This window comes from Geotrypetes seraphini, chromosome 10, assembly GCF_902459505.1.
Source record: "Geotrypetes seraphini chromosome 10, aGeoSer1.1, whole genome shotgun sequence".
NCBI lineage: Eukaryota > Metazoa > Chordata > Amphibia > Gymnophiona > Dermophiidae > Geotrypetes > Geotrypetes seraphini.
The window spans coordinates 135,355,560-135,369,733 of NC_047093.1; positions in this window are offsets into that span (position 1 = coordinate 135,355,560).

Here is a 14,174-nt window from a genome sequence, read left to right on the forward strand (position 1 = left end):
ACCACAACATCCGACCTCAAGACATTCCGTAAAGAAATCAAAACACTGCTGTTCAAAAAATATATACAATCTACCTAATCTCCCTCACCTCATCCCCCAAGAAATCAAAACACTGCTGTTCAAAACATCTTCCGATGTTATTAAGTCTTTACCATCATTCTGTTATTAAGTCTATATCCTCAATCTGTATTCTCCAATGTCATGTACCCTCCTGGAAATGTCCAGTTCTCTTCTTATGTAATCCGCTTTGAACTGCAAGGTACAAGCGGAATAAAAATCACTAATGTAATGTAATGTAATGTAATAATTGATGCTAATTTTATTTAGTTATTGGCATTACTTAGAAGGTAGGCACCCAACTTGGTAGGCGCATTCAATAAAGTGTTGTCCATAGGTTCTAGCATGTGAATATGAAAAGGGGGCGTGGTCAGGAGGAGGAGCCTGGCCGGATCATCGGCATTTCTAAAATGTATACGCGCTGTTATAGAATACTTGTGATGTACTCACAAGTTAGGTGCAGGTACAGTGGAACGCCGATTGTCCGAATGCTGATGATCTGGATTGCTTCGGGGGTCTCACTTTATATTTGAGTTCCTCCTGAAGTGCCACGCCAGAAACAATGCTGTGCCTAGCCAATGTAGGCGCCTAATGATTGTTTAAGACATAATCGGCGCCAATAATTGACAACTTAGGCACCGGTATTTTAGACCAGAGCATCCTTGGCCTAAGGTGCTGACACCTAATGTAGGCACCTAACTCATTCCACAGAAGGACAGATTCTTCAAATTTTCGAAAACTACAAGAACGAGAGGGCATTCGGAAAAATTAAGAGGGGACAGATTCAGAACCAATGCTAGGAAGTTCTTCACCCAGAGGGTGGTGGACACCTGGAATGCGCTTCCGGATGTTGTGATAGGACAGGGTACGGTATTTGGGTTCAAGAAGGGATTGGATGATTTCCTAAAGGAAAAGGGGATAGAAGGGTATAGATAGAGGATTAATATGCAGGTCCTGGACCTGATGGGCCGCCGCGTGAGTGGACTGCTGGGCATGATGGACCTCTGGTCTGACCCAGCAGAGGCACAGCTTATGTTCTTTTTCTAATTAGCACCTCAAAATTGACGCAAAGTACACTTGGATATTAGGATCCTAAATTGGTAGGGGTCTACCACTTTAAGGTAGGCACATGGTCCAAGATGCCTACCACAATGGTTAGTGGCGTATTGTGGGTGTGTTTTGTATGGAGGTGCCTGGTTTGGACATAAGCACCTGTAGGTCCCTAACTTAGGTGCTTAAGCCAAGAAAACTCTGGCATAAATATGATGTACCTAAAAGTTAGGATGTCTAGCAATGCCTAAGCCCACTTAAGCAGCGCTAAGCATGATTCTAATTTTTAGACGCTATTTATAGAATTCTAGGCCAATTAGATATGTGTGCATATGTATTAGGCAAGAGCATTTAATGTCAGCCATAGAAGGGATGTATGTGTTCACGCCTAGATTTGTCAGCCATGCAGGGAACGTAAAATATTATTTCAGTTACGCATGTAAGTGTGCAACCTGCCAACGCTGCACTCAGATTCCACCCATGTGAACGCCAACCTTACAATAATGTAGTATATATTATCCTATGCAGAAAAGGCGATGAGGGAAGCAGCATCCATGAAATAGGTCAGAAATTTAAAGACAAGACCAAATCTTCTCAGGCACAAGGGAAGAGCCAGGCGACACATGGGGGAAACATTTTTTGATCAAAATATTGAAGGGAAACATCAAAGCTACCTAAGAATATAAAACAAAAACATGATCGAAGACGTTGAAAAAAGGGACTCCTAGGGAAAAGACAAGAGAAAGATGAATTGAGGAAGAGACTTTTAGGAATACCTTGTTAATGAATGTTGTGCTTGACCAAGGCTGTGATTCTAATATGCACCTGTTTCTCCATAATCGACAAGCTTTAGTCCTTGGGTGCAAAATCTAGATCTTTCCAGATCTTTGTAGAAGAATGTGGGAATGTAGCAAACATTTCCTGGAGATGCGCTGAGAGAAAGTTTCTCTACATACATAATTCCTTTGCTGCTTTCCTTGTAAATGCCTGTTGAAAATTGATAAAGTTCAGTTTAGAAAGAAACATAGAAACATAGAAAGATGACGGCAGATAAGGGCCATAGCCCATCAAGTCTGCCCACACTATTTACCCACCCTCTTAAGTCTACTGACCCCCTAAAGAATAATTGTAATTATACTGTCACTCTACTGACCCGCTCATTCAGTCCTAGTGACCCTATCCCTTGGCATGACCTCGTAGGGATCCCACATAGGTATCCCATTTGTTCTTGAAGTCTGAGATGCTGCGTGCCTCGACCACCTGCACTGGAAGCTCGTTCCAATGCTCAATCACTCTCTCCGTGAAGAAGTATTTCCTGGTGTCTCCACGAAACTTCCCTCCCCTGAGCTTGAGCGGATGTCCTCTTGTGGTCGAGGGTCCCCTGAGAAGAAAGATATCATCTTCCACCTCGACCCGTCCCGTGATGTACTTAAATGTCTCAATCATGTCTCCCCTCTCCCTACGCTCCTCGAGTTTATTGTTTTGAATAGATATACTGGTTAGACCAATGGTCCATCAAGCCCAGTATCCTGTTCCCTCCTTTAGGATTTTCTTTCAGGATCTTCCTAACCTGGTGGACTGTTATTGAAAAGCATGGGCTTATGGTGTTTTTATTCCCTTGTTTGGTGCTCTTTAATGATTTGTATCTTTTCTTTCTGTTAAGAGACACATGAAGGGTAATTCTCTAATCTAGGCATCTTCATTTACTCACCTTTGTGTGTATAAACATAACATATCGTTTAATTAATGTAAATACAGTAGAATCTCTGTTAACTGGAACTCACTTAACCGGAACTGTCATGCAGCCTGAAAAAAAATCTAAGAAATACTGTAATACTTTAAATGAAAATAAAAATCAATTTCTGGTGGAAATTTAAGTGTAAACTTAGCATGTCACACCTGAGTACGCCCATGCTTTGCCTACCACATGTCCGGTAGTTTGTTTGGGGTATAGTATAACTATAACTCTCATGCAACCAGAAACTACATTTATCCGGCATCTATCAATCCCCATGGGTGCAGGTTAACTGAGCGTCTACTGTAAATGTGGACTATTAGCACCAACATATATATTTATCTCCATCAGATTCAGGGGCCTGCAGTTACAGCAGATCTATGGCTGTCGATACTGGGTTATGGTAGTTTTCTATAATGATAACTGGGTGCTCAGGGGCTATTATAATATAGGCTTCCGCTACATATTAAAATAGTAAATGACAAGAACGGTCCCTCCAGTTTGCCCAATGGTCACACTCATTAAATTGTCTCTCTTTGGGGCAGAGACCTTAGAAGTCCGGCCGGCACTGTCCTTAGTTTCCAACTACTGGAGTTGACGTCAAAGCTCACTCCAGCCTATCCAAGCCATCTTTTGCTGGACGTAGACCGTAAAAGTCTGCCCAGCACCATCCTCACGTTCCAGATTACTGGAGTATGCACTGAAGCCCTCTCCAGCCCATCCTTGTGGCACCGAGATGGAGGAGTTCAGTTATGGAATTGCCCCCAAAGACACTTAATAGGGATGTTGGCGTCTTTGCTTGTTATCGGACATAGTCCTTCTCTAGTTATAAATTCTGCCATTTGCCTCCCCATTTTCTCTCTCTTTGGCAAGCACAGCAACGCCCCGCTCAATAATATGTATTACACCTTATTTACGTGAATTACACTGGCTTACTATAGAAGGGAGAATATTTTATAAATTCTATTGCATTTAAAACACAGTTTGGAGAAACTCTTCTTTATGGAAAGGGTGGTGGATGCCTTGAATGCACTCCGGAGGGAATGGTGGAGAGGAAAACAGTGACAGTTCAAAAAAGCATGGGATGAACACAGAGGATCTAGAATCAGAAAACAATAGTAAATATTGAAGAACTAAGGCCAGTATTGGGCAGATTTGGCATGGTCTGTGTCTGTATATGGCCGTTTGGTTGAGGATGGGATGGGGAGGGCTTCAATAGCTGAAAGGGTGTAGATGGACTGGTGTGAGCTTTGATGGAACCTAAGCACAGTACCGAGCAGAGCTTTGGATTCTTGCCCAGAAATAGCTAAGAAGAAGAAGAAAAAAAATTAAATTGAATCTGGTTGGGCAGACTGGATGGACCATATGGGTCTTTATCTGCCGTCATCTACTATGTTACTATATTACTATGTTACTATGTAACTCCTGATTATATGCCACATCTCGTGAAGGGGTCCTTTTACTAGTGTGTCTTAGTAAAAGGACCCTTAAAATTTTCTAATAATCCATCTTTGAACCTAAGAAACAATGATACTTTTTAGTATCCAGTCGCTATTAGGAACATTAGATACAATAGACCTTTTAATTCCACAAGTGCATATCAAGCAGCAAAAATTCCAATATGTATGGGCGGAAATCATACACGCCTAGCGCTTTACCCCTACCTTCTAGGTTTCACTCCTTTCCTTTCCCCCATTCTTTTGTTTTTATTGTAACCAACCCATTCTTTTCCTTTCCCTTTGTCTCCAATTTTGATAATTTTGTCTGTTCATCTTCCCTCCCTTTTTTTTAATTTTTTTACAAAAACCGCTGAGATTTTAACCTTGGGTTTATATTTGCGGTATATCAAATAAATTGAACTTGAGCTTGGGAAAGCATTACTAACTAATATTAACCAGCAATCTAATTTTAAATGATTCAAAAAAGACCTAAAGGACCTATCTTTTTCAAAAATTTTCGTTACAAACGATTCCTAAATATTGTAATACAGTAAAATCTTGGTTTGCGAGCATAATTTGTTCCAGAAGCATGCTTGTAATCCAAAGCACTTGTATATCAAAGCAAATTTCCTCATATGAAATAATGGAAACTCAGACGATTCGTTCCACAACCCAAAAACTTTAATAGAAAATACTAGGACTTTAACTAGGACTACGGCAGAACGAGACTTAGGAGTAATCATCAGTGCTGACATGAAAGCAGCCACTCAAGTGGAGAAGGCTTCATCTAAAGCACGGCAAATGATAGGCTGTATCAAGAGAAGCTTCGTCAACAGGAAACCTAAAGTCATGATGCCACTGTACAGAGCCATGGTGAGACCGCATCTGGAATACTGTGTTCAATTCTGGAGGCCACATTACCGTAAGGATGTGCTCAGAGTTGAATCGGTTCAGCGGATGGCCACCAGGATGGTCTCGGGGCTAAAGGGTCTCCCGTACGAAGAAAGACTGAGCAAATTGCAGCTCTACACTCTCGAGGAGCGTAGGGAGAGGGGAGACATGATTGAGACATTTAAGTACATCACGGGACGGGTAGAGGTGGAAGATGATATCTTTCTTCTCAGGGGACCCTCGACCACAAGAGGACATCCGCTCAAGCTCAGGGGAGGGAAGTTTCGTGGAGACACCAGGAAATACTTCTTCACGGAGAGAGTGATTGAGCATTGGAACGAGCTTCCAGTGTAGGTGGTCGAGGCACGCAGCATCTCAGACTTCAAGAACAAATGGGATACCTATGTGGGATCCCTACGAGGTCATGCCAAGGGATAGGGTCACTAGGACTGAATGAGCGGGTCAGTAGAGTGACAGTATAATTACAATTATTCTTTAGGGGGTCAGTAGATTTAAGAGGGTGGGTAAATAGTGTGGGCAGACTTGATGGGCTATGGCCCTTATCTGCCGTCATCTTTCTATGTTTCTATGTTTCTATGTTCTATGTTTCTATGTTTCTATGTTTCTATGTTTCTATGACTTTGCTTGTTTAAAACAGTCTCTACACTCTTGCAGCATCAGAGAGAGAAGAACCATCGGCTCAGTTGTGATGTATATATACTGTATGTACTCGTATAGCAAGACATTGCTTGTATATCAAGTTAAAATTGAATCAAATGTTTTGCTTGTCTTGCAAAACACTTGCAAACCAAGTTACTTGCAATCCAAGGTTTTACTGTACTTGTTTTTAATTTGTATCACCATAATTACTCATGTAAACCGCTGTGAACTTCATGGAAGATTGCATTGTATTGTATTTATTGACTTTTTTTTTTTAAATCACAAATAACAGAACATGCCCACATCCACCAAGGCACCAACAAGAGCCAGGTTTTATTCATTTATACATCAGTCTGACAATCAGAATACAACAAACCCTAAACTTTTTTTTAAAAAAAATATGGCAAACGCTTCTCTTTTGCAGCGAGGGGAGTTGCTGTATTTGCCGGTATTTACCGGTATTTGCCGGTATATACTTCTCCCATTTTGCTTAATTAGTGCTTCCTAAGTCTGTTGTGTAGAACCCAGAACTTACTGGCTTTTCAGCACATGCACAAGGAATAAGAGAGATTTGCAGAACAGGAAATCCAGTCTATACATATACATAGTGATTTCAAACATATTCACTGTGGACATTCCAACTAGCTGTAGAATCCCAGGTCAGATTTGGGACACCCTGACATAAATGAACCGTGTTTAAAGGTAAACATAAAAAAATAGCTTTTCTTCAGATTTTATCTGAAACAATATTTTTAGGGGACCTCAGGTGATGCAAATAATTAGTAAACCTTATAATTTCCTCATAATTCCACTGTGTACAATCGGAAAGTTCAGAACTACTCTTCCAGCAAGTTACACCTATTAATACATCAAATAACTTAGCTTCTGCTTTATTTAACACTGCAGTCAAGGCTGTAGACCACAGAACAACCAGTCTGTACATTAGTGGAACATGAAATTTCTAGTTTTTTGCCCAACGTCGAATCTTCGCCTATTATCAGACATTGTTCTTCTCTAGGAATATATTCTGCCATTTGCCTCCCTCCATTTTCTCTTCCTTCAGCAAATACCGGCAAATACAGCAACACCCCTCGTTTTGTTTCTACAGCTCTAGAAACAGATATCATCATTGCTATACAACTTTTAAGTTACTTGCAGACTGGTTTTTGTACCTCATTCTATGCCAACTCAAAGAAGGAAGACTAACTCTGAAAAGCAGGTCACACCTGTATTAATTTAGACCAATAAAAAGGCATCTTCTCCAACTACTAGGCAAGAAATAATCTGATAAAACTTGCCCCATTCCTTCTGAAGAACTACCGGTAGTTCGATTTGTTGTTACGATTCAAAGCCACAACGTTGAATCTATTTCATAAATTCGGAAAAGGAGTTCTTGTTGCAATCGGAGATCAAACGGTTGGGAGTAAATGAGGCGAAATGGTCAATAGTCATGGTCAATGTTAATATGGTGGCAAGATAAGACTTTTCTAATTTAAGAATGATTTATAGGATTGAAGCATCTTCAGAACCGAATAATCTACAGTTCAAGCTCTTCGTACTGGCTTACAAGAGCATTCATTTTGCAGCTCCTCAGTATCTCTCTTCTCTTATTTCTCCTCGTACACTCCTCCCTAGGATCTCTGTTCAACTGGTAAAGTCACTCTTATCTGTGTCCTTCTCCCCTACCACCAATTCTAAATTTTTTCCTTAGATCTTTGTTGCACTGTTGGTACATCATGCTCTATCTGTGGTCCTGTTAAAATCTAGGCTAAGAACTCATCTTTATGAGGCTGTTTTTCATTCTTAAACCTTCATTCATCTGTTTAATCCCCATGTTATTCTAATCATTCCCACAATAAAGAAGTCCCTAATCTCTTATTTATCCTGTTTTGTCTGTCTTGGATAAATTGTAAACTTTGCTGACCAGGGATTGTCTTTTATGTGTTGCTTCTGTCTAGCAATGATGCAGAAATGATAAATAGTAGTACAGTACAGTTAATTGTGCAAGATTTGGTATTATCGTACATAAATTATTCCATATCGATATATGTACCTGGTGTGCAAAAAAACTGGGACACCATCATTTTCTCCAAAATGGTCCCACTGCAGTAGAAACTTCCTCTTGAACTTCGAAGCAGTTCTCAGTACTTTATTGTTTAACTGGATGGAGCTCCAGCTAGAGAATGACACGGGGACAAAGTTGTCCCACTCCATTTCTCCGCCCTGTCCCCGCGAGTTGTGTCGCTGTCACTGCCCCATTCTTGTAAGCTCTGCCTTAACCGCACCAAGACTCAGACACATGATTTTAAAGTGTTTGAGGCTTGTGTAGATGAGGGCGGAGCTTGCTGGAATGGGGCAGGGATAGGAAAAGAACTTGCCGAGATGGGATGGGAAAATGGGTTTCTGCGGGGACAGGGAAAAATTTGTTCCCGTGCCATTCACTAGCTCTAGCGCATTGATCTTGCAAAATAGTTGAACTCTTAACAAATGAAATCTCCGAATTCATCGAGCTGACTGCTCAGTGGCGTTGAAGACTTTGTGAATGTATCAAGGTTGAAAGAGGACACTTTTTAAATAAACTGTAAATTGAAAAGATGCTGGTATGGTATTTAGTATTAATCTGCCTTGAACCATAAAGGGAAAGTGGATTATAATGCCCATTATTTCAATTAGACCCAAAGTTTGCTCATTTCATTTCCTTGCAAAACTTACAGTTTAGCTGGACAATAGTCAGTCCGTCAGCAAGGCATTCTTTCTATCAAACGATGGTCCCCCTATAAACTGGAAATGCTCAGGTTCCCCAAGAAGCACTTGCCTTCCATTATAACATCAAGAGTATGGGAAGATTCTCTACAGCATTACAACTTCAGTGAGGCATTCGATCGAGGCCTCTACTTCTCATACACCCTGAGTCTTACAAACTAAGGGCACTGAAAGCATCTCTGAGTTTTTCTGCTTCTTTAAATGTTACTAGTACATTGTTCAGGGATTACGATCCCTGAGGGCACTGCAGAATATTCAGAGTGGGGGAAATGTATTTTCTCATTTGATGGTTTCTTAGCAAAGCAGATTTCTTAGACACAGTTGACGAAAATGCAGTAGCTTGACAGGCAAAACCTGGCATTTTTCAGGATGAGAAAATAATAAAAGCCCACAAAGACACTGCAGATCTTGGCAAATGATACTGAAGGCTTTGGAGACATACAATATGGTGATAATAGGGAGTTCTTTATCATCACTGGGAGGAAGAAGAGAAATACTACAGCCTTGTCCTAGAGCCCAATTAGTATAAATTTTGCATTGTGTGCTTAACTGATGCATACTGGAAATAATTAGAAGCACAGACAAAACTAATCCAAACTTCAAGCACAAGTGAACTTTGAAGATAAGGATTGTTAAGTGTCCAGTATTTTGAAAGGGTTTGTCTGGCTGGACAAACCTTCTGTTTTGAAAGTAACCCTCTGCTGATTGGCTATATTTTGCCAGGGAAAATTGTTGTCTGAACAAAAATCTAGCTAGCTAGAAAAAAGATGACAATGGAGGGATTCCAGGGACATGGTTTGTAAAATTTACAAACCCGCAAAATTTACAAAACCGCAAAAGCAGTTTTTAGCACTGAGTACTCAGTGCTATAGTGACGCTCATAGAGTTCCTATGAGTATCGAGAGCAGCGTGGAGCATTCAGCGCGCTAGCTGGTGCTAAAAACCGCTCTTGTGGTTTTGTAGAAGGGAGGTTATTTTTTTTATAGAATAGACTTACAATTACAATAATCAATCAGTACACTTGTACAGCAGTGTTTAATGTAGGCAATCTGAAATCAAAAGGAAAAGTTACAGGGCAAAACACAAACCAAAATTTATACCTCTCTAGTCTCTTATTGTGAGAGTGAAAATGTAAGATATTTGAAAATAATAATAATTTTATATTTATATACCGCCAAAGCCATAGTAGTTCGAGGCAGTTTACAACAAGAAGAGCTGGACAGTCAGCAAAAAAAAAAAATAACAATGAAGTCGTTGGCTATATAAAGTCACAATGTAGGGATATCGAGTACATGTGAATAAGAGTACAGGGGAAGGTTTAAGAGTTCTTGGTTACAAATCAGTTAAACAGGTTGGTTTTAACTCGTTTTCTGAAGTTAAGATAGGATGAGGAGTGCTTGATGATGATGCCTAGCTAGCCGTTTTGTTGACTTGCTTGGAAGACTAGAGTTCTTTTTCTTTTTTAAAATTATTTATTTATCATATTTTCCAGAAACATATCAAGTATCCACTTGTACTGAAAGATGAAGTTAATTAAAGAATAAAACATTACCAGTTATATATATAACCACAATCAAGAAATTGTTAAGAAAATAAAGCTTAACTTCAGCTCAAGTCCTCAATTCTTAGATCCAAGAAGTATGATCAGCGAGCATTACTAAATATAAGTCAAAGAAATAAAAAGGAGAACAAAATAGGGAATTCAATCAACTGAGGAAAGTATCCAAATTAAACATTAAGCACTCATATTGTCCCTGCTTTTAGGTGTGCAGCCGACAAAAAGGTTGTCAGTTGGGTAGGATCAAAGAAAACATATTTTTGCTTGGAAGGCTAGAGTTCTGTCAAGGAATCTTTTGTATCGGCAGGTTTTTATTATAGGGTGGCTAAACATATGAATTCTGCGTGTAGGCCTGGTGGAGCTATCCAATTTGAAATGGGATACCAGTAAATTCAAAAAGATACATGAACCGGCCCGACCACTATAGAAGACCAGGGAGTTGCCCAGAGTAGCAGCTTCTTGGGATCAGCAAAGAACAACCAAAGTCAAAACAACCGATAGGTGCTGAGAAACACAGAAACTCAAAGAGCTATTAAAATATATTTTAACTAGTGTTTTAGCCCGTTACATTAACGGGTGCTAGAGTAGATGTCTGTCTGTCTGTTTTGTTTAGTTTTTTTTTAATTTGTCTCTCTCTCCTTGGACGCTGTCATTCTTTCTGTCTGTGTCTTTCCCTGGCCCCCTGTCTGTCTATCTTTATTTCTAACTTTATCCTCTTCCCTCAATCCTGCATGTGGCCTTTTTTCTTTTTCCTCTCCCCACTTCCTTTCAACGTCTGCTCCCCCTGTCCTCCACACTTCCATTCGGTGTGTCTCCCAATCTCTACCCCTTCCATCTACTGTTCACCCTCTGTCTTGCCCCTCTCTTCTCTTTCCATCCAGTGTCCGCCCTCTCTCTCTCTGTTCCATATGGCCTCTCTCCATCTCCTCCTTCCTTTTCCCTTGGTCTGGCATACCTTCCTCCTTCCCTCCAAGCCATTCTCTCCCCCTCTGCTCCCTTTCCTCATTTAACTACTTCATTGGGCAGCAGCAGCATTCACAATTCATTGCTGTTGCTGGCTTCAGGTCTTTCTCTCTGGCCGGTCCTGTCTTCATGAAAACAGGAAGTAGGCAGGACTGGCCAGAGAGGAAGGCCTGAAGCCAGCAACAGCAGCGAATTGTAAACGCTGCTGCTGCCTGAAGCACCCGAGGCAGATGCTTCTCTCCCCTCCAAGCCCAACCCCTGCTGACTCTGCGACCCTCCCAGCGAGATGACTTTAATATCAAACCTCCCTCCAGCGTTGGCAGCTGCAGCCCGCTAAACAGGCTGCTTCGCGGCTTTCTTCTGCCGTTGAGTCCCTCTGTCGCGTCATTGATGATGTCATCAGTGACGCGGCAGAGGGACTCAACGGCAGGAGAAAGCCCGAAGCAGCCTGTTTAGCGTGCTGCGGCTGCCAACGCTGGAGGGAGGTTTGTGCCGGGTTGTGCAGAACCGGTATGTCCCTCCCCCTCCAGTACGTGTGCAGCACTTTGCGCGGCACATCCTCCCACGATCCTGGGTCGGCCACAGCGCTCCAGTGTGGGCTCTAACTGTGCATCCGCTCTCCTGCCTGCCACGGACCTACGGATCACGGAAGCACGCAGGCAGGAGTGCGCATGCGCGGCTAGCGTTTTATTATATAGGATATGTTTCTTTTGTTGTATTTTTTTGTGTGATGATCATGACTGTCAAAATCTTAGGGTGGCTGGGGGAGCTAAAACTTAATTTTAGGTGCAGGAAACAGTTAGACAGCATTTGGTCCCAGGTGTTAGCAGGCACTGAACAAAGGCAGGTTTTAAAAAGCAGTAGTGTCTTACCTCCTACAAACTCTGTCAGTGCCAAGCCCTTCCAAGCAGTTTTTCCAGCTCCTAGGTTCCCTCTAGCACAGTGGTTCCCAACCCTGTCCTGGAGGACCACCAGGCCAATTGGGTTTTCAGCACAGCCTTACTGAATATGCATGGAGCGGATTTGCATGCCTGTCACTTCCATTATATGCAAATTTCTCTCATGCATATTCATTAGGGCTATCCTGAAAACCCGATTGGCCTGTTGGTCCTCCAGGACAGGGTTGGGAACCACTGCTCTAGCACACCTCTCTTCCTGGGTCTGGCTCGGCCTTTTAAGTTCCCCTGAGTCACTTCCTGGTTTCCTACTTTTCTCCCCTCCCCTCTTCCTTTTCTCCCCTCCCTTTCCTCTTTCTCCCTTCTGCTGTGGTTGTGAGACAATTTAGCCTGGAGGGGTTTCCTGAGGTTTATTCTGAGTCTGAGCAGCAGTGTCAAGCAGGGGAAGTGGCAGGGTTTTATACACTCTGTCACACTCCCCAACCCTCTCTAAATTAGATTGTAAGCTCTTCTGAGCAGGGACTGTCTATTGCATATTGAAATGAACAGCGCTGTGTATGCCTTTCAGCACTATAGAAATAATAAATAGTAGTAGTAGTAGTAGGAGTAGTGCTCCTTATTTAAAGACAGCCTGGCCAGTTGTGCTCACAACCTACTGTGCTTTAATTTTCTTTATATGAACTTGGTAATTTCTAGTGAGTTGAGCTCCCCTAATCATTTTGAAAATTAGGCTCCTATGATCACTGATATTTAATGATGATGCCTGAATAGATAACCAGACCTGTTGGGGCCACTCAAAAGGCAGGCTTCTCCAATGGAATGCAATGGGGGAATAAGAACTACAAGCCCCAGCATGCAATGGGGCAAAGCCAGGACTGGATCAACCCCACTCTGGATCCAATTGGTAACTCTGTTGTGTATGTGTGTGTATATGTTTCACAAACACAGATAAAGAGGGCAATTTTCAAAAAGGCATTTGCCCAGGTAAATGGACTATTTTGAAAATTGCCCATCCTTCCAACAGCTAAAAGTATGCATTGTTCTTTGAGTTTGTGTGGCTGTCAAGATCGAATGTTTCGCTTTGACTGCAGTTGCTCATTGCTGCCCCGTGGAGGCTGCTACCCTAGGTGATTGCCTAGTTTTGAATAATGGTTGGGTCAGCCATGGAGCAAAGTGAGTTGTTAGGGTAATCCCATTACAGTTATGATTGAGTTGGAAACCCACAGGAGCAGAATAATCTGTTAAACCCAGAGAAGATATACAACTCCAGGCATACAGTATGATACAATCATGACTAGAAAAATCTCTTTGAATTGACCTAAATGAATCAAGAATCTTGCGTTGGCCAATCAGAGATAGCCAGACCTTCTGCTAATATCTGATGTTGACATTGGGCATGGTGAGATCCCACTGGTTAGTCTGAGGAGCTACTGTATAGCACAAGCAGATGGAAGACTTATTGGATTGGACAAAGGCTGTAGGAGGGACTGAAGGCAGCTGGGAGAGTTATTTCATTGGTCAAAGGCTGGAGGGAGTGGAACCAGCTGACAGAGATTTTCTATAGGACTAGTTTATGCCTTCCTTTGGGCGTTTATTTCTCTTGAAAATGAGCCACGTTGTATGAGAACTGTGACTAAAGACTACAATCTGAAAGGTCTAAGTTGTAAATAGTTAAGGATTTGGAACTGTGATCAAGAGTTCAAGTAAGGTTCAAGTTATCAATTGTCCATCGGTCTCAACTTGATTTCTTCAATTAAAGGATAGTGGGAAAGAACGCAGACTGTTGGAAGGGCTCTTCTGCTTATTATGAACTGTGGAACCTCTTCCCAAGGAACTCAGACATGAATCTAACCAAGATCCCTTTAAGAGTATGCGCAAAGACATTTCTCTTCAAGGATGCTTTTGTCTAACCCATACACACTCATCTCCTCTTTCCCCTTCGGGGCTCCAGTCTGGGGGTAGGGGTCTTAGATATTTGTACAGTGCTCTAGCTCACTTTCTCTACTTCTGTCCTGTCAAATATTGTAGTTCCTTTTTCTTTTTCTTCTCTTCTGTTCTTCATCACTCCCTACTAATGCTATTTAAAATATTATAATGTAAACTGTAATGATGCCTTATAAGGTGCTGTATTTCAAGCATAATAAACTTTACCTTGAAGGGGA